Below are 23,856 nucleotides of genomic sequence, written 5' to 3' on the forward strand. Positions count from 1 at the left end.
AGGAAGGAAGGAAGGAAGGAAGGAAGGAAGGAAGGAAGGAAGGAAGGAGAATTAGAACAGTAGGACATTGCTAGAAAGTAATCACTTCCCTCTCCCAAGGGTAACCACTCTTCTGACTCCTAGACCGTAATTTTGCTAATAGTGACCTTGACCTAATAGAAAAATACAATATGTACTTTACTGTGCCGCTGTTTCTATTTTGTTTGTAAGGTTTATCCATGCTGCTGCTCCTTCTCACCTCTGTGTGCTGTCTTCTGTTGTGTGGGTATCTTGGAGTCCGTTTATCCATTCTGCCTGAAATGGATTTTTGGGTTGTTTTCTATTTGGGGCTATGAACATTCTTTCCTGTGTCTTTTGGTGAGTACATGGACACAATTTTGGTGGATATGTGCTTACAAGTGAAACTGTTGCCTCGTAAGTAGACCTTATGGCTTTTCATGAGACTGTTTTGATGACAGGGGTGTTTTGAGGAGGTCTGAAGAACTTTGGTAATTAAGTGACTTGTAAAATTACAGGTTTGTTATGTGCTGTGGACTGAATCATGTCCCCCCACATTCATTTGTTGAAGCTCTAACCCCAATATGACTGTGTTTGGAGATAGCCCTTTTAGGAGGTAATTAAGGGTAAGTGAGGTAAAAAAAAAAAAGATGGGATCTTAATGTGGTAGAATCCTTTTAAGAGGAGGAGGAGGAGAGAGTTCACTGTCTCAACATGCACACACCAAGACAAAGCCCTGTGAGCACAGAGCAAGAAGGTGGCCTTCTGCAAGCCAGGAAGAGAGCCCTCACCAGAACCTGACCCAGCCAGACCTTGATCTGGAACTTCTAGTCCTCAGAACTGTGAGAAAATAAAATTCTGTTGTTTAAGTCACGTAGCCTGATACGGCAGCCTGAACAGACTGACATTTTTTCTGTTTTGTTCTTTGAAGTTGGAAAAGTACCCTTTCAAAAAAAATTATGGGCTGGGCATAGTGGTTCGCGTCTATAATTCCAGCACTATGAGAGGCTGAGGCGGGAGGAAACTTGAGCCCAGGAGTTCAAGAGTTCAAGACCAGACCAGCCTGGGTGACAGAGAAAGACCCTGTCTCTACAAAAAAAAAAAAAAAAAAAGAAAAAAAAATTAGTCAGGTGTGGTGGTACATGATGGAAATTATATGAAATAGAATTGATCAGAATTCTTCTGTTTGTGGGGCCTAAATCTGAAACTGTGTTAAAAATAGCAAGTATGTCTGTGTAAAGTTGGCATCTTTTATTCAACCTATCAATAATACTTAGGAAGCTGAAGTGGGAGGATCACTTGAGCCCAGCAGGTCAAGGCTGCAGTGAGTTGTGATGGCAGCACTACACTCCAGCCTAGGCAATAGAGTGAGACCGTATTTAAATATTATTTTTTTGTGTGTGTGGTAAAATAGACACAACAAAATTTGCCATCTTAACCATTTTATTTATTTATTTATTTATTTATTTATTTATTTATTTATTTATTTATTTATTATTTTTTAGACAGACTCTTCCTCTGTCGCCAGACTGGAGTGCAGTGGCATGATCTCAGCTCACTGCAGCCTCTGCCTCCCGGGTTCAAGCAATTCCCCTGCCTCAGCCTCCGGAGTAGCTGGGATTATAGGCGCCCGCCTCATGCCCGACTAATTCATCTTAACCATTTTTAAGTGTATAGTTTAATGGTATTAAATACACTCATAATGTTATTTAACCATCACCTCCATTCATCTACATAACTGTTTTCACCTGGTAAAATAGAAACTCAATAGCCACTAAACAGTAACTCCTCATTCCCCCTCCCTTCATTCTGACAACCACCATTCCACTGCCTGTCTCTATGATTTTGATTACTTTAATCACCTCATTTAGGTAGAATCATACAATATTTCATTCTTTTGTGTCTGGCTTATTGCACTTAGCATAATGTCCTCATAGTTTATCCATGTTGTAGAATATGTCAGAATTTCTTTCCTTTTTAAGGCTGAATAATACTCCATTGTATGTATAGACCACATTTTGCTTATTCATTCATCTGTCAATAGACACTTGAGTTGCTTCCATATTTTAGTTATTGTAAATAATGCTGCCATAAACATAGTATGCAACTATTTCTTTGAGACCCTCTTTTCAGTTCTTTGGGAGTGCATACTCAGAAGTAGAATTGCTGCATCATATGGTGATTCTGTTTTTAATTTTTTAAAGAACCTCCATACTATTTTCCACAGTGACTATAACCATTTGACATTCCCACCAATAGTGCACAAAGGTTCCAATTCCTTCACATCCTTGCCAACACTCATTTTCTCTTTAGTTTTTTTTTTTTTTTAACAGTAATCATCTTAATGGTATACAGTGAGTGGTATCTTACTGTAATTTTGATTTGTATTTCTTTTTTCTTTTTTTTTTTTTAGATGGAGTCTTGCTCTGTCACCCAGGCTGGAGTGCAATGGCCCGATCTCGGCTCACTGCAACCTCCATTTCCTGGGTTCAAGCGATTCTCCTGCCTCAGCCTCCCAAGAAGCTGGGATTACAGGTGCATGCAACCATGCCTGACTACACTTTTTATATTTTTAGTAGAGATGAGGTTTCACCACATTGGCCAGGCTGGTCTCAAACTCCTGACCTCAGGTGATCTGCCCGCCTCGGTCTCCCAAAGTGCTGGGATTATAGGCATGAGCCACCGCGCCAAGGATATTGTTTTGTATTTCTCTTATCATGAGTGATGGAAAAGTATCATTTTAACATTGCTAGTAATTTTCTATTATTTATGGACCACTTTCTCATTTGGGGAAAATCACCAATGGGCCCTTAGTCATGTAGATGTGAAGCAATCACTGCCCCCTGTTTGAAGGAGCCCTGATGTCACCCTATTGGCTGCAATGCAGATGTTTCATATAAGATGTGGGTTCAGTGCATTCTTAGCAGGACTGAGTCTTTGCAGGCTTGAAAAATGCTCATCTGTCTTGCCTCTAATCTGAATTTAGAGTGGATTGGTCCTAAAAATTGTTTGCTTTGGGGAGATGGGTGATCCTCTTTGTGGAAGAGTGGCTCAGAAAGGATCAGCCTCTATTGAGGGCTGCTCGGTGTCTTGAACCCTGAAGGGAGGGGGCCTGTATCGCCCAGAGGTCACCATGAGAGGGGGACGTCACACCGCCTGGGGTTTCCCATTGAGCTGCCCCTTGTGTTGAGCACTTTATAGGAACCATCTCATTTAATTGGCATAAACCCATTTAAGATGAGTATTATTATTATCTTCATTTTATAGATGAGCAAAATAAAGCTTAGCAAAATTAACTAACTTATCCAAGATCATAGAACTCGTGAGTCACAAGGCTAAGATTCAAGATGAGTCTGATTTCAGAATCTTTAACCAGTGTGTCCTGCTCACACATACTCATACACATGTGTGCACATGGGCCAGGAGAGAGATGCAGATTTAGTCTTCCCTTTGCTGATCATGGAGGAAAGATTCTAGAAGTACCTAAGACTAAGTTTGGATGTTGCAATTTCATGGGTGTGCCAGAGGCTCCACTGCTGTGCAGGTTATTCTCTCTCTGCCCCACTCCCTTCCCCAATACATTCTCTGCCCATCTCTACTCTGGTTTATGCCGTGGGACACTGATGCCTGTAGCCTGCATCTCTACTGCCTCTTGCTGGCTGACTGCCAGGTCGATTTGATCCCTGGAGACAGTGGCAGGGCATCAGAGAGTGGAGGGAGAGGACAAATGGAAAACTCTCTCCATGACTTCAGCATCTGCCAGGTGGCCTCGCCTTCGTCTTACAGCTCTCACCCAGCTCTGGTAATTCTATTTCTTTCTTGTCTTTCGAATTTTGGGGTGCCAATAACTTCCAACATTGCTAATCTCTGCATAGCTTTAATCTCTGATGTGTTTCCATAATCCAGATCACACGTCGGTAAATAGTTCTTCATAAAATCTCTCCATTTGAGGAATGAAGAGAGTCTTCATTCACCTGTATTGAATTCTGTGTCCTCTCAGAACCCTGAAGGATCCACATGGTTTTAGTTAAGTCAAATCAGCCAGACTTTGGCAAAAGCACTGTTAACAATTGTTACTATATTCTCTGGACTTGGGAGCAAGATCACTGTCAATCAGCTTTGTACTTCAGAGGATGGGAGTCTTGGACTTCTTCCTCTCTGGAGCCAGGGAAGTTTGAGGTCTGGACTTGAAGAAAGAGACCCAAGGTCTCTTTGGTGGGCAGTCATCTTGCCTCTGCAACAGGGTGATAGGTGGAGGGAGATACTAAGGATAGACAAGGCCAGTAGGAAATTCCTCGTGGAAAGTCATGGTCCATGGACTCAAACCAAATCAGGCTCAGATTAGTTAACAGTGGCTCAAAGATTGGGAAAAAATACACACTTTCCCCTTTTATTTTTTGAGATGGAGTCTCGCTCTGTCACCCAGGCTGGAGTGCAATGGCGTGATCTTGGCTCACTGCAACCTCCGCCTCCTTGGTTCAAGCGATGCTCCTGCCTCAACCTCCTGAGTAGCTTGGATTATAGGTGCCTGTAATCTTTTGTATTTTTCATAGCGATGAGGTTTCACCATGTTGGCCAGGCTAGTCTTGAACTGCTGACCTTGGGTGATCCACCTGCTCGGCCTCCCAAAGTGTTGGGATTACAGGCATGAGCCACTGTGCCAGGCCTCGTTTTTAACTAGTTCAGCAGGAATTTATGATTTTGGCACCCCATCCTGCACCCCCCCAAAAAAACTTTACAAAACCAGAAAACAAAAATAATGAAAAAGATAAGATACTCCAAACTTGAAGTTCAGCCAAATATATATGTTATCTATTTAGTTGTCAGCTTTGGGGTTTGGGACATCAGTGCACTCTGCGACAACTTTTGCTCACAATTATCAGCATGTGATTGCAGAAAAACAGAAGGAATTCTCTCCTGATGTATCCTCTACAGTAGACATGCTCCTTTTTCTGCCTGCTCTGCCTCTTTTCCTTTGGAACTCTCCTACACTTCATATGATTTGTGGGTCCTGTCAGTCAAGAGTTCTTACTTCCTCTGCCATGAGGGCAGGTTCACAACCCAGTCTGACTGACAGGATTACTCTGGAACTGTGCATGCTCTAGGGACAGACCTGAGGCCAGTCAGAATCATGCATTAATGTAGATCTTGGGAAAGGAGCTTTAAGAGGTAAGTAAGCTGGAAGCGGCCCCAGCCATCTTGCCTCACAAAGAGAAAGTCTTTCAGATCATAAAGCCAAGCAGAGTGAGAGATGGAATAGGAAGAGTGCCCTTGGCTGTTATTGGACCCCCTGAAACCAGTGATGCCTGTAGCCCGCCCCTGGGACATCCATTCATGTGAGCCAACTATTTCCCCATTTAAAATTAAGTGGCCAGGTGCAGTGGCTCACACTCGTAATCCCAGCACTTTGGGAGGCTGAGGCAGGAGGATTACCTGAGCTCAGGAGTTCAAGACTAGCCTGGGCAACATAGCAAGACCCCATCTCTAAAAAAAAAAATTTAGCCTGGCCAACATTGACGAAATCCCATACATATATACATGTGTATGTATATGTGTGTGTGTGTGTGTGTGTGTGTATGTACATAAAATATCTGGGCATGGTGGTATGGTTATAGTCCCAGCCACTCAGGAGCTTGAGGTGGGAGGATCACCTAAGCCCAGGGAGGTCAAGGCTGCAGTGAGCCAAGATTCTGCCATTGCACTTCAGCCTTGGTGACAGAATGAGATCCTGTCTCAAAAAATAAAATAAGTAGAGCTAGTTGTGTTTCTATCATTGTAAAGTGGAAAGGCCTCCACTAATTCTTCTACCCTCAAGAATAACTAATGTTAATATGAAATGGTGTGTTGTCTTTCTCCATAAAGCTTCAAAGAAGAGAGTTGTTGCTGTTCCACCTGTTTCAACAGAGAAGCTCCTCCTTCTACAGATCTCCTTAAATTCCTCCCATGGCAACGTAACTACGATTCTTTTGTTCTTTTCTTCAGTGAATGTGCAAAATAGCTGGTTACCATCTTCCATAGAGTAATCTTTGTATCCTCTAGGAAAGACAATTGTCGACAGTTAACAGGTTACCCCAAAGCTCGTTTCCTCCAGGCCGAGAATCCTAGTATAATAACTTAAGTCCTTCTCAAAGATATTTTTTAGTATGCTTGTCTCTGAATTATAGGCTTTTGAACCTTCTCTTTTGATCTGGAAAGGTAAAGGAAGCCCCCCAAAATTGGCATGGAAGGTCTTTATTGAAAAACCATAAAAATTCTATTACTGAAATGAAGTAAGACTAAGTAAATGCCATTTAAGTAAATAAGGCACAAAAAATTTCAGGCAGAAAAAAATACAAATATGCGTATCTATAAACTTTTTTTTGGTTCAGTTCAAAATAGTTTAAGAGCAGATGGCAGTTTTGTGGGGATGCAGTTAGTGGTTGGGTTTTGCCATCTTATCAATGTGTTATTGTGTGAAGAAGGAGGTAGGGGAGCCTTTGATGTGTAGGAGGTGGGGTCTCTATGGGGTTCCTCACTGCTTGAATCTTCAAAGCTCATAAGTAGAGGCTTGGTTGCTCTCAGGTTCTGTAGAAATAAGCATTTTGGGAATCAAGCCAAAATACGGGCTTGGTGGCTCATGCCTGTAGTCCCTGCACTTTAGAGGCCAAGGTGGGAGGATCACTTGAGGCCAGGAGTTCCAGACTAGATTGGGCAATATGGCGAGATCCTGTCTTGACTATATATATATATATATATATATATATATATATTTTTTTTTTTTTTTTAAGTAGCAGGCCCTTGGGGCACACCTGTAATCCCTGCTACTTGGGAGGCTGAGATAGGAGGATCACTTGATCCTGGGAGGCTGAGGCTGCAGTGAGTTATACTTTGCCACTGCATTCCAGTCTGGGTCTCAGAATGAAACCCCATCTCCGCAACAACAAAAAAAGAGAATCAAGCCCAAAAGACTAGAATTCCTAAAAGCATGTCTCATACCAGGAAGCTTTAATTGAAGTGGAGGAGGTACCAATTTCCCTAAAGAAAGACCTCTGTTAAAGATCTATTTGTGACCTTAATGAATATGCTATTACTTCAAAAGTCTTTTGGACAAGACCCAAAATTTTACCATGAGGTCCTTTCTTCTGTCTTTGGCCTAGGAACATGATACAAAATCCTTTAAATAGAAAACTTTGTTAGGTTTAAAGAGAATTATTCTCTCAGTAAAATAACGTTCAGAACAATTAACTTTCAATTTTCTTTAATTACTTTCAAACATACATAAGTTCTCAAACATCAAAATACCACTGTGCTCCAGGGAATCCTGGGGGTCAGGTGGAGGCAGGGGGCTTGGTCCTCAGATGAGCTGTATTACAGATTATCAGCAAATATTGCATGCATGTTCTCCAATAAACCAGTTAACAAAAGTCAACTCTTCCTTCTCTTCCCCATTTCCCCTCTTACCTAGTGTCTAAATATAATTCAATCATAGTTTGAGTAACTTCATTAAATTACCACCACTATCTTCAAAAACAGTATCTATTCCTGGTTAGCTAAATTACTTTGAGGCAAATTGAACATGTAAAAGTGGCTTGCATCTCTGTTTGCACATTCATATTACCTGGGGAGCTTTAAAAAAAAAAAAAATGCCACTATCCTGGCTCTGCTCCCAGAGGTTCTGTTTTAATAGGGATGGAAGGGAGGGCAGCAGCTATTAGTATTTTTTTAAAGATCTGTACAATTTTAACCTGCAGTCAAGGTTAAGAGTCACTGATTTAGAGACTGAAATAGATCAATGGCGGGTTTAAAAGCATCTCACTAGGAAGCAGTATGGTGTCCCAGGAAAAGCATGAGAATCAGAGCTAGGTGTTTTTATCCTGCCTTTGCTCACTGGGCTCGATCAGTGCGCACAGCCTCTTTGTGCATCATTTCCTCATTGGTAAAACTGGGATAATTATGCCTACCTTACAGGGTTATTTTGAAGGAAAAAAGCTCCTGGCACATGACAGAACCTTTTCAGCAAGATCTGCCATTCGTGTAGCATTAACTTTTCCTGGAAAAACCATCGTCTCCCCTGTTCCTCTTAGTTGCCTCCTTGTGCCAATAGGAATCCAAATCCTCACTGTTTCTGTAGACTCTGAATTCTCTGAATGTGCATGGATGGCACCAAAAGCCACATTAAGGTTGCAGTGTCTTAGGGTTTAAAAGACTTGTTACTTCCCATGCTTTGCTGAGAACACCTGAAGTAGCGTGGCTCAGTGAAATAAGCCTGAAGGTCTGAGTTCAGTTTTCTTACAAACCTACTGCGTTACTATCTCTGTTACTATGGAGAAATTATTAACTAGCTCCCATCCCCTCTGTGTCTTAATTGGTAAAATAGGATCCCTCAATTTTCTTTTAATAATCAGAGTCTGTTAGCTTTAAAGACACTGTATGATCCAAGTCAGAAAAGCCTGCACATATTCTTACCTGCCTACAGGAGAAAATAGTGCCCAAGCAGCTTCTGCCATGAGGAGGTTCCATGAAGAGAGTAGATTTTTCTTCTGGAAGGCTGATTCTTTTGTAATCAATAGTGGAAAGCAGTTCTATCCTGACTTTTGGCTTGAGGACAGCACACATGAGTCTCCCAGTCAGTCTTGATGGCGCGTAAGGTCTCTCGATTGATCTTAGGCTCAAAATGAAACCACAAGAGAGCCTCCAGAGAGACTGAGCTTTCTGGTTGCCAGAAAGGGACTTTACTGAATCCATAGGACATAGAGATTAAATTGCCCATGCAAGATTTTGGACTAAAATTGTCAGTGCAGGTTGCACTTCAGAGGCTCTCTGGGTCCATTGTTTTCAAACTGAACATGCATCAGCATCACCTGGAGAGCTTGTTAAATCCCAGATTCCTGGACCCCACCCCCAGAGCTTCTGCCTGAGGTGGTCTAGGATGGAGCCTGAGGCTTTGCTTTTCTAACAGATTCCCAGGTGATGCATGTGGTACAGGTGGTGCTGGTCCTAGGATCTCACTTTTAGAAACACTGCTTTAGGTTTCACTCCACAAACTTCTGTGTTGGTCTATTCTTGCATTGCTGTAAAGGAACCCCTGAGGCTGGCCAATTTATAAAGAAAAGAGGTTGATTTGGCTCCTGGTTCTGCAGGCTGTACAAGCACGGCACCAGCGTCTGTCCAGCTTCTGGTGAGGTCTCAGGAAGCTTTTACTGATGGCAGAGGGCGAATGGGGAGCAGGGGTGTCACCTGGTGAGAGATGAAGCAAGAGTTAGAAGGGAGGAGGTGCCAGATCCTTTTAAACAGCCAGCTCTTGTGTAAACTAATAGAGCAAGAACTCACTCATGACCAAGGGGAGGGCACCAAACCATTCATGAGGGATCCAAACACCTCGCACGGGACTGGAGACTCGGCTCCACCACTGGAGTCAAATTTCAACCTGAGATTTGGAGGGGGTGCTTATTCAAGCTATGTTAGTTGTTAAGAATCACCTGGAGCATTTGTCAAAAACACAAATTCCTGGCCCAGCGCGGTGGCTCATGCCTGTAATCCCAGCACTTTGGGAGGCCAAGGCGGGCAGATCACGAGGTCAGGAGATCGAGACCATCCTGGCTAACACAGTGAAACCCTGGCTCTACTACAAATACAAAAATTAGCCAGGCGTGGTTGCCAGTGCCTGTAGTCCCAGCTACTCAGGAGGCTGAGGCAGGAGAATGGCGTGAACCCAGGAGGCAGAGCTTGCAGTGAGCCGAGATTGTGCCACTGCACTCCAGCCTGGGTGACAGAGCGAGTGAGACTCTGTCTCAAAAAAAAAAAAAAAAAAAAAAAAACCACCAATTCCCAGGTCCCTCCTGATTTAGTAGAGAGAGTCTGATTTAGTAGATTTACAGTGTGGCCCAGGTTGTTCTTATCATCAGGGGCCATGAGGAAACCCTGAGTCAATCAACTACCCATTAATTGCATTAGAGTCACTTGGGGCGATTTTAAACTCTGAAATGCTGATCCCTGGGACCTAGTCCCAAGACTCTAATTCTGAAGAGTGGAGCTGGGAGAGACTGCATTTTTAAAGCTCCTCAGATGACTCTGATGTGTAACTAAGTTGTCTCATTTTGTAGATGAGGACCCTAGGGAGGGTAAGCCATTGCTGGGAGCTACTGGCAGAAGCAGAGCCAGGATCCACATGGCCTAAATCCCTGTGCTCAGTCCATGCTACCATATTCCTTCTTGTCTTGAAACTGTCCCCATAGGGTTGCTGAAAACTAAATGCCAGGTTCTAGACAGAAACAGAGTTATAATAAAGCATCATTCGGGCTTCACTGCGGCCCATTTCCTTCTTGCTAAGTTATGTAGCACTAGATACTAACCCATTTGCATCTCCGTTGTTCCTATAGACAGGATCTCTGACATTAGACTCATAAGGCTTTTGTTTAAGGGTTGTTTAAGATGTTTTTCAGATCCTGAATTCCAGCAACCAGTTTAAAGACCCCACAGAGGAATGGGACCAGCATGAGAATACAGCTTCTTCATTTTCCTGTCCTAAGATTTCACTCTGTCTTCTTCGACTAAACAGTGATCACACTTCAGCCCACTCCAAAACTCTTAAAAATCCTAACTTCAAAGTCCTTAAGGGGGTGTATTTAAGACTCCCCTCTCATTTCCTCATTCAGTGACCCTATGATTAAGCCTCTTTCTCTGCTGCAACCCAGTATCCTGGTGTATTGACTTGCTTTGTGTCCCGGGCAATGAACCTATTATGGTTACAGTCTGGTCAGTCAGAGACAGTGGCTGTTTCCTCTGCCATTGACTTTCAAATGGAGAAGTCCAAGGAATTGGATATTACACTAAGATCTAACACTAGCTCTCTGACACCAACTGGAAGTCTCACAATTCAATTCTAACATTGACCTACTCTGAGTTAGTGTCAGATCCCACAAGTTAAAGGGCAAAGTCTCCAACAAGACTGCCCTTACCTCAGATGTCAGTCACAAATGTGGTCCCCAGGATACCCACACTTCTGTCTATCTTGACTACAAATTTTCATCTTCCCACTATACAACCCCTCAAGTTTGCTAACTTGTTAGAATGACACAGAACTCAGGGAAGCACTATACTTTGGATTACTGTTTTATTATAAAGAGCACAAGTGAATAGCCAGATGAAGAGATACACAGGGCAAGGTCTGGAAGGGTCCCCAGCCTAGGAGCTTTGGTGTTCATGGAGCTGGTGTGCACCATCCTCCTGGTACATTGATACATTCACCAGCCAGGAAGCTCCCTTGTACTTCAGTGTCCAGAGTTTTTATGTGGCTTTCATTGTGTAGTCTTGATTGATTAAATTATTGGCCATGTAACTGAACTTAAATTCTGGTTGCTCTGTCTTCCACAGAGGTTGGGGGAAAGGCTGGAAATTCCAACCCTCCAATCACATGCTTAGTCTTTCTGTAAATAGCATGATCAGTCCCTCCCTTGAAGCTCTCTAAGGGCCCATGACCAGTCACATTAACAAAAGCTCAAATGTAGTCAGAAGAGTCTTGTTATCTCCTGTTGGGAAATTCCAAGTATTTTTGAAGCTCTGTCCAGGAACTGGGGACAAAGACCAGATCTATTTTTTATGATATCACATGCACCCACATCCTCCCAATCTCAGCCTCCCTTGGAATACAGCTTCTTAGATTATCATCTTCCTACCCCTCACCATTTACAAGGAGTAGAGCAATTAGGCAGATTCAAATGCAGACTGAACAGCTGCTCAGCTAAAAAAAAAAAAAAAAAAAAAAAAAAATTCTCTTTGCCTTCACAGAAACAGCCTCTGGGTTCCAGTTCTGCTTAGCCTCTTGAGCAATGTTTTCTCTCTAGATGTGCATAAGGGATTTGGTTTCTGGCCAGCCAGGTCCCAGCTGTAACTTGCTCATTCCAGATAACACAGTTCAGAGAGCTCTGCATCTTGGTTAATAATACCTAGTTTTGGCCAGGTGGGGTGACTCACGCCTGATGGGAGGCTGAGGCAGGCGGATCACGAGGTCAGGAGATCGAGACCATCCTGGCTAACACGGTTAAGCCCTGTATCTACTAAAAATACAAAAAAAATTAGCCAGGTGTGGTGGCAGGCGCCTGTAGTCCCAGGTACTTGGGAGGCTGAGGCAGGAGAATGGCGTGAACCCAGGAGGCGGAGTTTGCAGTGAGCCGAGATGGCGCCACTGCATTCCAGCCTGGGGGACAGAGCAAGTCTCCATCTCAAAATAATAATAATAATAATAATAATAATAATAATAATACCGCCTAACTTTTGCTTATTGCATTACTACTTTCAAAATATTTTACATTTCTAAGTTAGGCTCCACAGTGAACAACCCTGTGAGACAGGCAGGAAAATGTAATAATAATTTCCTTATTTTTTATTCAACAATCAACAAGTGCTTACTGTGGATGTGCTCAGCACAATTCTAGCTACCGAGAAACAAACAGGAACAAAATGTGGTCCTTGCTGTCATCAGATTGGGAAACCATAGTTCAGATAAATGGAGTGAGACCTACTCAAAGCCAAGCAGACCTTCTGATTCTTTTCCCAGTGCTTTTTCTGCTACAGGGTGCTAGGAGTACGAGCCTTTCATTAGAAAAGTCTCAGGGTTAGGCTGACAAAGTGTGAGGTGCGCCAAGGGGACCTGTGCAGGACACAGTCAGAGCTTCTCTAGGATGCACAGACCCCAGGTGACTTTCCCCTTGTTTTAGCTTCCTGTGGCTGTTGTAAAAACAAACAAACAAACAAAAAAATGACCACAAACTTGACAGTTTAAAACAACGAAAATTTGGTATTTCTCAGCTCTGGAGGCCAGAAGTCGGAAATCAGTATCAGTATCACTGGGCTGAAATCAAGGTTTTAGCAGGGTTGCACTTTCCCCAGAGGCTCTCAGAGAGAATCTGTCCTCTGCCTCTTCTGGCTTCTGGTGGCTGCTGGCATTCCTTTGGTTGTGGCCACATGGCTCCAATCTTTCAAGCCAACGTTGGAGAAACTTTTCCTGTTCCATCTTCACATCACCTTGTGTGTGTGTGTAAAATTTCCCTCTGCTCTCTCTTACAAAGATACTTCTGATGGTATTTAGGGCCCACCTAGATAATCAAAGGCTCTTTTTCCAAATAAGATAACACAAGTTCCAGGGATCATTCATGACCGTTATTCAGGTTACTAAACTCCTGCAAACCAAAGCACTCTTTGAGAAGCGGTCATAAGTGTTTATCTTTTCATCTCCAAAGATGCTCCACGCAGAGGCCAGAACACGGGCTCTAGAAGGGAGCATGAAAAATCCAGCCCAACGCAAGCCTTTCGCAGGTGACTTGGGCCAAGTTCATGGTCACAGAAGGATCTGGCCTCCTACTTTCCAGTTTTCCAGTCTTGGGCTGTTTTGCAAAGAAGTTGAGACAGGCCACAGACCCTTCTCGGGGCCTGCTGGGCACCCCCCAAGTATGGAAATAAAGGGAAATTTTGAGTTCCTTCAAGGGAAACTCCAGGCACCGAGCCAGCTTTGAAAAATAAAGGAGCACAACTGATAAGCAAGAAGGCAATAGCCTAAAACAATAGCCAAGGAAGTCTGAGCCACAGAGTGTTTGTTTCCTGTGTAGAAACTAAAGATATGGGTTTATTTTTGTTTTTTTTTTTATACTGAGCCTGGCTTTGTTGCCCAGGCTGGAGTGCAGTGGTGCAATCTTGGCTCACTGCCATCTCCACCTCCCGGGTTCAAGTAATTCTCCTGCCTCAGCCTCCTGAGTCAGTGGGATTACAGGTGCCCGCCTCTGTGCCCGGCTAATTTTTGTATTTTATTTTATTTTATTTTTTAGTAGAGACAGGCTTTCACCACGTTAGTCAGGCTGGTCTTGAACTCCTGACCTCAGGTGATCTGCCTGGCTTGGCCTCCCAAAGTGCTGGGATTACAGGAGTGAGCCACCGTGCCCAGCCAATAACATCTTAATATATGTCCCCTGAGTTGTTTCTTAGAAACAACTTAGAAACCCAGACCTCTACCAAATGGACCCACTGGTGCACAGACCTCAGATGAGGGGGAATGAAGGACTGAAGTCTGACTGTGATTCTTTATTCTAAATTTCTTCCTGAGGGGCCTGGAGGGAGCCACACCCACAGGTCAGAATTTAATGTTCCCTTCTGCCAACCCCAAGTTTTTAGACAAAACTTTCCTTCCTTAGCCAACTGCAAATCAGAAAATCTCTGAATCCACCATCCACCTGCGGCCCCACTTTGAGATGTCCCACCTTTATAGGTCAAACCACTGTGTAGGCTTCACGTATTGATTTATGACTTTGCCTGTTACTTCTGCCTCCCCACCTTTAATGGAAACCATTGAGGAGGTCGGGTCTTAAGCAGTAGCTGACTGATTCTCTTGCTTAGTGGCCTGCAATAAGTGCCTCACCTGTTCTCACTGCAAATTCTGATGTCAATGTTTGGCCTTGCTGCACCAGGTGGGCAGACCCAAGTTTGGTTCAGTAACAAAGTTTTCCACTGAGATCAGGAATATACACTCTTTACATATATGAGTCCTTTCCCTCTGGACTCACTCCCTTCCTGGGACTCTCTCCAAAGGTTGCTACTAGGGTGCTGATGTGAGGGCAGAGGGGATAGAGGGTGGGCCGAGGAGGTGGGCAGGAGGTCACAGCCTGGTTGGGGACCGAAAGAGGGTGGAGAGTGGACACTGTCCATCTGGCATAGGGAAGATCCGTGGTCTGGTCCAAGGATGGTCCGGAGACCACTGCCAACTATGCCTTCTCCCTCCATCTCTAAGCAATTCTGCAGTAGACCTTCCCAAGGGAGCCGGTTCACAGCCTCCCTACAGAATCCCAGGCTGCCAAGGCTGATAAGAGACCAGAGCAAAGGCATTGCCGTGTCTCATTAGAGCCAGGCTGCAAGGTAAGGGCTCTGGGAATGCGGAGATCAGGGAGCCTTTGAAGTGCAAATTCAGAACAGCTGAAGAGCCTTGGTTCTTTAAAGGGAGATTCCTCTTAGTGACTGGTTACATGAAAACCCTGGAAGTTTCATGTCATATGGCATAAAAGCCAAATACTAGCAGGGAGCTTGCCTGAAAGGACAAATACATCTGGAAGAAAGTCATCCTCATTCTTAAACTAGCTCCCCCTGCCTGCATGGCTGCTAGCAGCCTAGCAATTCTCTGCCCTGCAGGCTGAGCCTCCATTGTCAATGGCAGACAATGAATTCTCCATCATTCCTGATACCCAACCAGCTAGCACATCTTAGAGACTTGCTCTCTGCAATTCAATTCACATCAGTCCTTTCCTTGTACCACTGCCCTGTTTATGGTCCTCATTTCTACGCCTCATCTTTATTTTAATTACAAAAATAGCACATGCTTGTTTCAGAAGGGGCCAAGAGCCAAAGAATGCAAGGAGTGAAGTTCTAGAAGCTGGAAGAGACACGAAGGCAAGTTCTCCCCTGGAGCCATCTTGATTTTGGACCAGCGAAACTGGTTTTGAACTTCTTACTCCAGAACTGTACGAAAATAAATCTATGCTGTTTTAAGTCACCACCTTTGTGGTAATTTGTTACAGCAGCCACAGGAAACTAATACAGGTTGTTTTGAACTTTTCAGAATTATAAATATTTTATTATCTCCTAAATCTTGATGGGAACCCTTGACTCCAATCTCCCCTGGCTTGGGTCTGTCCTAAGTAGCCACTCCTCTGCTACGGGGCCTGTAATGATTCCCCTACTGCTGGAAAGTGAAATCCAAACTCTTTAGCTCGAAGATCCTCCACAACCAGCCCCAACCCACTTTTCTAGACTTAAAATCAACTATTTGTTCTATGACCACTCCACTCTCAACATGCACTTTGTACATTCATTGCTGGCTCACAGGATTTTCTATCTATGAAATGGCTTCCTTAGCCCTTAGCTCTTCTCTGCAGATGGCTTGAAGCTCTGGTTCAAATGGGATCTCTTCCTATAAGGTCCCTCTTTGTCCTCCACCCACACCCAACAGGATGTTATTTTTGCCTTCATTGAACATGCATAACACTTTGCATCTCTTTCCTGGCAAATATAAATTCTATCTTGTGTTTGAGTTATACATTTATATATTATGTGCCTAGCACTTAAACAGTTTGCTAAATTATTTGTTCATTAAATATTTGCTGAATTGAATTGAAATGTGAACTATGCTATGTAGAGAAGAAGGCCTACTTGTTGCTTGTGCTCTAGTTTGATACGGTAAGATAGAATCACCATTGATTTAACAATTTTTTAATTTATTTTTATTTTTATTTTTTTGAGACAGAGTCTCACTCGGTCCCCCAGGCTGGAGTGCAGTGGCGCAATCTCAGCTCACTGCAAGCTCTGCCTCCCGGGTTCACGACATTCTCTTGCCTCAGCCTCCCGAGTAGCTGGCACTACAGGCGCCCGCCACCACACCCGGCTAATTTTTTGTACTTTCAGTAGAGATGGGATTTCACCGTGTTAGCCAGGATGGTCTCGATCTCTTGACCTCATAATCTGCCCACTTCGGCCTCCCAAAGTGCTGGGATTACGGGCGTGAGCCACCGTGCCCAGTCCAACAATTTTTTTAATTTTAATTATTCTGAGTGTATAATAGTTGTATAAATATAATTGATTTTAGCAACAAAAGATGGTCATTAGAAATGGCCAAGTAAAGTCAGCTTAAATCATGCTTCTAGTTTTTCAAACCTAATCCTTAATTTATTGTGCCTTTAGAGATGCAAGAATCAATGTGATGGCAATTCATGAGAAAAGAACTGGAGAATATGAGCTGACCCCAAACTCAATAGTGATTCCCCACTGTGATTCCGTTGTTGAAAACACTGATACCATCTCAGGCTGCATTTACAAGAGTTACAAGTCCAGAACAAAGAGGAGATTGTCTCATGGTTCTTTCAGATGCATCTTCTGTGGGAGATCTGATCAATGTGGTCACTGTGTTTTTCAGACCTAGTAGAGCCTCAGAATAACTTGTGAAGCTGTTAAAAAAAAAAAAAAAAAAAAAAACACACACAGACTTCTGCATCCCACCTCCAGGAAATTGTGCATCCGTAGGTTGGGAGAAAGCCTAGGAGCTTGTATTTTAACCAGCACAAATTATTGGAGGCTCACTGGTCTAAAAAAAAACTCTTGTTTTTTTCAGTGACGGAACTCTACTATTCAGAATATTGTGTCCAGTTTCTGGTTCCAGAGTCTCAAGCTCTCTGATTATTGCTTCTGCCAGGTCTCAGCATAATCCATCCCAAGTGTTAGTCTTTGATGTTGTACCTACCGGGAAACAAACGGAGCAACAAATCAACTGGCTAGCAGGGAAGGTCTGGGGTTTTAACTGGTTATTTTTTGATTAGTCACTGTCTTAGTTCATTTATGTTGCTATAAAGGAATGCCAGAGACTGGGTAATTTATAAAGAGAAGAGGTTTATGTGGCTCACGGTTCTGCAGGCTGTACAAGAAGCATGGCATCAGCATCTGCTTCTGGTGAGGCCTCAGGCTGCTTCCACTCATGTTGGAAGGAAAAAGCGAGCCTGCCTGTGCGGAGATCACACGGAGAAGGAGGAAGCGAGAGAGAACGTGAGTGGAGACGCCAGGCTCTTTTTAACCATCAGCTCTACAGGGGACTAACTGAGCAGGAACTCACTCCCTCCCTTCAACCCCTGTCTCCTGAGGGGCATTAGTCAGTTCACGAGGGACCCACCCCTGTGACTGTAACACCTCCCAGGAGGCCCCACCTCTAACACTGAGGACCGAATTTCAACATGAGGTTTGGGAGACACACGTCCGAATGATAGCAATAAGCCTCAGTTCCTCCATCGGGAATGTGGGCTGTAATTCACAAGCTCCAGGCACTTGATTGATTTCATAGAGATGAATGAAACAGGCCTAGACTATTATCACAGCAGAGGAGCCACCAAAACCAAAAATACGTTAAGTGTTACTGGTAGTCTTGTGAGTGTGGTGGTGATAAGATCCTCCAGTGACCGTGGCGCAGGTAGAACTGGTCCCTTGTCTGAGTTGATCCTTTATTCCTGAAGGAGATCTGAATGATTCAAGGAAGTTCTATTACCCATAACCCATAACCCTTCCCTCACCCCAGGGCAGAAACAGTATTAGCCATTCCCACTGCCTGGGGTGGAAGCAGTGGAAGTGGTGGGGACAGCCAAGGCCATGGGTCACAAAGCTCCGCCCCCTCACACTGTCCATCCTCATTTCAGAGATTTACCGCTGCCACCCACATTAACAAAGCCACTGGAAGAGCCCAGTCCAGACAGACGACCAAGAGGAAGGAATCATTTCTCAGCCTTAACACTATTGGTTTATCTTGTGCCCACTGTCATTAACCTGTGAGAGTGAAAGCAGGCTGGCCCATTTCATTTTCCGATCTCCCAGTTTATGGCGTCGTTAAAATTAATAGAGCACTCATCTCAGCACATCACGAGCAGACCATGTTGAGGAGGCAGCGTTCCTGGAAAAATACTGGCCGAGGCCCCGAGTGTATGTTCACTGCCAGCGTGGTGCAGCCCGGGCCCAGGTCCCACGCAGGTGCTGAGAACAGCTGGGAACCTTCGCTAGGACAACTGCACTGTTAAAATGGGCACTCTGTGTTCTCAGCCCCATTGTTCCTTGGTGGAAGGCATTGATGAGCTGAAGCAGTACTTGGAGTCAGAGAGGAGAAAGTAAGACAATTTGCACATTGATTTCTTTTGGGTTTAAGAGGAAGTAGAGGCTTTCTGCTTGGGATGATGAAAAAGTTCTGGAAATGGAGGGGGCAGTGACAGTTGCCCAATATTGCTCAATATACTTAACACCACTGAACTGTATACTTAAAGACGTTTAAAAGTTTCTGGGTTTTACGTTTTGTGTGTTTTATCACAATTTTTTTCAAAAAAGAAAGTGAGTCAGCTCATTCATAGAGAAGTCCAATGATAAGGCTGAAGGTTGCTAAACATTTGCCACTATGTTCCTTCTTGATTTTAAATGTCACACTGAACACATAACCCTCCGTCCTCTCAGTAGAGTTGACTTATCTTGGGAACAGTGACAAAAGCTGCCTCTTGTTGTAGGGACCACACATGTGCTTTTGCTGATTCTAATTATGGGCATTTGAGAACAAAGGGGGCTTCTTCAAACACTTCAGTAATTTTCAGAAAGGCTTGAGCCCTGGCTGGGTGCGGTGGCTCATGCTTGTAATCCCGGCACGTTGGGAGGCTGAGGCAGGTGGATCATCTGAGGTCAGGAGTTGGAGACCAGCCTGGCCCACATGGTGAAACCCCATCTCTACTAAAAATACAAAAATTAGCCGAGTGTGATGGCATGCATCTGTAATCCCAGGTACTTGGGAGGCTGAGGCACGAGAATTGCTTGAACCTGGGAGGCAGAGGTTGCAGTGGGCCCAGATGGCACCACTGCACTCCAGCCTGGGCGACAGAGACAGACTCTATCTTAAATGAGAGAGACAGCGAGCGAGAGAGAAAGGCTTGAACTCTTTTTAAGACAGGAGTGATACAGCATAGTTGCAGGACAACAGAAAATCCCAGGCAACAGTTTTACATGACTCGCAAAAGGAAACCATTCAAATAGCTGCAGAAGCTAGGAACGGCTAAGACCCTGAAAAACCAGGGTGTGGACCAAGCTGACTAAGACTGACTGGACCAAACGTGGTGCTGGACTTGAGCCAGGTTTCACCTAGGACCTCACTGTCTGCTCATTAACATCCTAAATCACACATTCACCAGAGCCATAACAACTATATTCGGTGTAAAAATGGGCAACACCACAGTTCCAAGAAATCTCCACCTTTTCCCAGGAATTTTCATGGATCTTCTACCCCTTGGTTAAAGAAACCTATAAAGGCAGCAGCCCCGAGCCCCCTTGGTGGACCTCTGTCTTGAGTATACCTGCATTCCCGTTTTATGAGTGTGTGCTTTTCCCTTTGCAATAAATCTCTGTACTTTCACTAATATTTTCCAATTCATCTTTGAATTCATTCTTGCAATGGTGTCAAGATTCCGGACACTGGTTATGGTCGAGGTTCCACCAGCATTTGGGGACCTCCCTCAGCCTACTGGTGTCACTTTTATCCTTTGAAAGATAGATAGAAAAGCATTTGTCCTGGGGGTAGACCATCCTATTTTTCCTATGGAAATAAAAAACAATTCATCCTAGTTAGTGTAGACAATATATTGTTTATACACCAACTCACCATTTGTCTTTCTCTTCCAGAACTGGATGCTTCAGTAGAGTGCTGGACTAGGTAAGGACTTTTGCATTTCTGGCCGGGATTCACATCCCTCTGTTAAATTAAGTGTAGCCTAAAGCTGCCTCCTTACATATTTTAAGTTCAGCCTAAAGGTTTCTCCATACTTTGTGAACTATTACCTAACTGGATATGTGACTAGACTGTAACCTACTCTTTTGCCAGTCACCAAGTTTTGGCCAATCAAAGATAGCCAGCTGTTCAAACCATGTTCAAATAAGGCAAACGCTGAGCTCTAACCAATCCAGCTGTTTCTGTACCTCACTTCCATCTTCTGTACATCACTTTCCTTTTTCTCTCCATACATCCTCTGCAACCACAGCACAGAGTTCTCTGAACCTATTGAGGTTCAGGGGACTGCCCAATTCATGCATTGATTTGCCCAACTAAAACTCTGTTAAATGCAATTTGGCCAGAGTTTTTCTTTTATCACCTCTGCCGTATTTAGGCCTCTGAATGTCTTCACCATCCAGAGACAAACAGAATGTCAAGGCTGAAAGAGGCCAGAAGTGTCCACTTCTCTGAAACCCCATGCAATGCCTGTCAAATAAATGGTCAGTCTTTAGTCAGACGCCTCTGACCTGGCTTTCTCTTTGAGAAAAGTCACACCCTGTAACTATTACTCATCCTATATCCTCAGAGTGCCTGCCGACATAAATAAGAGCTCAGACATAAATTAGGTTTCAGACACAAATAGATTTTTTAAGTATCTTCCACCAATCTCTATATCTCTATCGGCTTTAGATTGGGTTATTTTAATCTTCCAGGAAGACTTTTGTAGGTTCAGAAATTTCAGATCAATTCACATTTTCTACTTGCAGTTTCTAGCTGGAAGTCACGTATGGAAGCTGAGTCACCTCCGCTTCTCCTGCAGCCTGAGCTGGCTGTCACCGAGGCCTTGCTCATTATGCAGACTCATTCCCATGCATACCAAAAGCAACACTTGATGGTCGTGGAAGATTTCCATCCTCACAGGTCATGAAATGCGTCTGCACTGGAATACTTGTTGTTTATCACCTACACTAAGGATTTACAACTGCCTAAGTGTTGTATTTCTAGTGACTGTATTCTGAATGAAAAACTCCTGCCCTGAAGCAAGGACAATTTCTTTATTCACATGGAGAATGATAGCAGGTAAAGGGGGAAAAAAATCCCTCTTTTCATATGTGCAGAATAAAAATCTTATTAAAATAAGACCTTTCAAGTGCTTCCTTTCACTGTTCATTTGCGAAGGTATTTCACAGATGGTACGAACACCCTGAAATGTTGCCCGGTCGGAAATCTTTTATCTGCAGCTTTAGAAGAACAAAGCGTATAACATATGGAAAGGCAGTAGCTGGCACAGCTAAGGACAGGGACAGGAATGCAAATTATGATTCTTGTCTCAAAATATTTGTGGTTGGTTTCCACCCACCGAGGGCCATCTCTGGGTGCAGGGTAGAGATTGCATATGGCGTGATTAAGGGCACTGTGATTTCTTCACACCAGTGCAGAACTGCGAGCTTTGCAAGTCCTTGCCCTTTATCAAAGACACACTTTTTTTTTTTTTTTTTGAGACAGAGTCTTGCTCTGTCGCCCAGGCTGGAGTGCAGTGGCACCATCTCGGCTCACTGCAAGCTCTGCCTCCTGGGTTCACGCCATTCTCCTGCTTCAGCCTCCCAAGTAACTGGGACTACAGGCGCCCACCACCTCGCGCAGCTAATTTTTTTTTTTTGTATTTTTAGTAGAGACAGGGTTTCACTGTGTTAGCCAGGATGGTCTCGATCTCCTGACCTCGTGATCTGCTTGCCTCAGCCTCCCAAAGTGCTGGGATTACAGGCGTGAGCCACCGCGCCCAACCCAAAGACACACTTTTAAAAGAAATGAGGAAGGTGGATTTTCATTTTTACAAAGTCATCGTTGGGATGGGTAAAACTGTGTTTCCCCAAAATTTGTATGTTAAAGTCCTAACCCCTAGTACTTCACAATGTAACCTTATTTGGAAAAAGGTCATTGTAAATGTAATTGATAGATGATACTGGAGTAAGGTAGGCCCCTAATCCAGTATCACTGGTGCCCTTATAGAAAAAGGGGGATTTGGACACAGAGACAGAGAGAAGACCATGTGAAGACACAGGGAGCTGCCATCTACAAGGAACACCAAAGATTCCCAGAAAGCCACCAGAAGTAAGGGGAAAGGCATGAAATGGATCTTCCCTCATAGCCCTCAGAAGGAACCAGCCCTCCTGACACCTTGATCTTGGACTTCTACCCTCTTGAACTGTGAGAAAATACATTTCTGTTGTGTAAACTACCCAGCTTGTGGTTTTTTGTAATGATAGCCCTAGAAAACTAACACAGTGGTTAAACTGAAAGCATTTATTTCAGTGTATTGTTTTTGCAAAGTCATAGAAGCTGTAATACCTAAAAGTACAATTTTATTTTCAAAGCATTATGACTAGAAATATTTCTTACTATCTTGATTTCTATTCTATTGCTCATACACACTCCTCATGCGCACGTGTAGATTTGTATATAATTCATAGAGTCTTTCTCTATTCCTGATTCCTTATGTTTGGAATTCCTATTCTTGGCCCTTAAAAACATTTCCAAAGAGTTCTTGTCTTAGATCCCTTCCTTCCTTCCTTCCTTCCTTCCTTCCTTCCTTCCTTCCTTCCTTCCTTCCTTCCTTCCTTCCTCTCTGCCTGCCTTCCTTCCTGCCCGCCTTCCTTCCTTCTTTTCTTCTCTTTCTTTCTTGCTTATTGCAGCTGAAAATGTTCTCTCACAAAGACGCACAGAACCAGATGGAACAAGAACCTCTTTAGATGCTCATTTTCATTCCACTCTATCGATTGTGTAAAGCTTTTCATTTAAATTATGCTAGTAATTTTTATTTTCTTTGATGTCAAGAAGGTCCTCTTCCTAACTGATCGCAAGGTACAGTAGCTCCCCCTTATCCATGGGAGATACTTTCTAAGACCTCCAGTGGTTGCCTGAAATCTCGGATAGTACCAAACCCTATATAGACCATGTTTTTTCCTGTACCTATTTATCTATGATAAAATCTATCAGTTATGCACAGTAAGAGAATAACAACAGTAACTAATAATCCAATAGAACGTTTATAACAATATGGTGTATTAAAAGTTACATGAATGTGTTCCTCTTTCTCAGAACGTCTTACTGTACTGTACTGTGGGTAACTAAGACCACAGGAAGTAAAACCACAGATGGTGGGGGGACTACTGTATTTCACTTTGGTATTTTTAACAAATAGGTTAAAAAGTCATGAAAACTTTTTTGAAAAAATTTTTAACAGATTTTTTTTTTTTTTTTTTTGAGATGTAGTCTCGCGATGTCGGCTCACTGCAAGCTCCGCCTCCCGGGTTCAGGACAGTCTCCTGCCTCAGCCTCCCGAGTAGCTGGGACTACAGGCACCCACCACCATGCCGGGCTAAGTTTTTTTAGTTTTTTTTTTTTTTGAGACGGAGTCTAGCTCTGTCACCCAGGCTGGAGATGCCTGGCTATTTTTTGTACTTTTAGTAGAGACAGGGTTTCACAGTGTTAGCCAGGATGGTCTCAATCTCCTGACCTTGTGACCCACCTGCTTCGGCCTCCCAAAGTGCTGGGATTACAAGTGTGAGCCA

General features: G+C 43.6%; 1 long non-coding RNA gene across 1 annotated transcript in view; it reads left to right on the forward strand.

Annotated features, from left to right (window-relative positions):
* Positions 1–21,366, forward strand: part of LOC111551348 — a 68,279-nt gene extending 46,913 nt beyond the window's left edge. The window contains exons 7-8 of the long non-coding RNA XR_003309958.1: positions 20,197–20,227; positions 21,052–21,366. This is a non-coding gene — a long non-coding RNA (uncharacterized LOC111551348). The remainder of the gene's footprint in view (positions 1–20,196; positions 20,228–21,051) is intronic.
* Positions 21,367–23,856: the final 2,490 nt, after the last annotated feature.

Source organism: Piliocolobus tephrosceles, chromosome 7 (genome assembly GCF_002776525.5).
Source record: "Piliocolobus tephrosceles isolate RC106 chromosome 7, ASM277652v3, whole genome shotgun sequence".
Classification (NCBI taxonomy): domain Eukaryota; kingdom Metazoa; phylum Chordata; class Mammalia; order Primates; family Cercopithecidae; genus Piliocolobus; species Piliocolobus tephrosceles.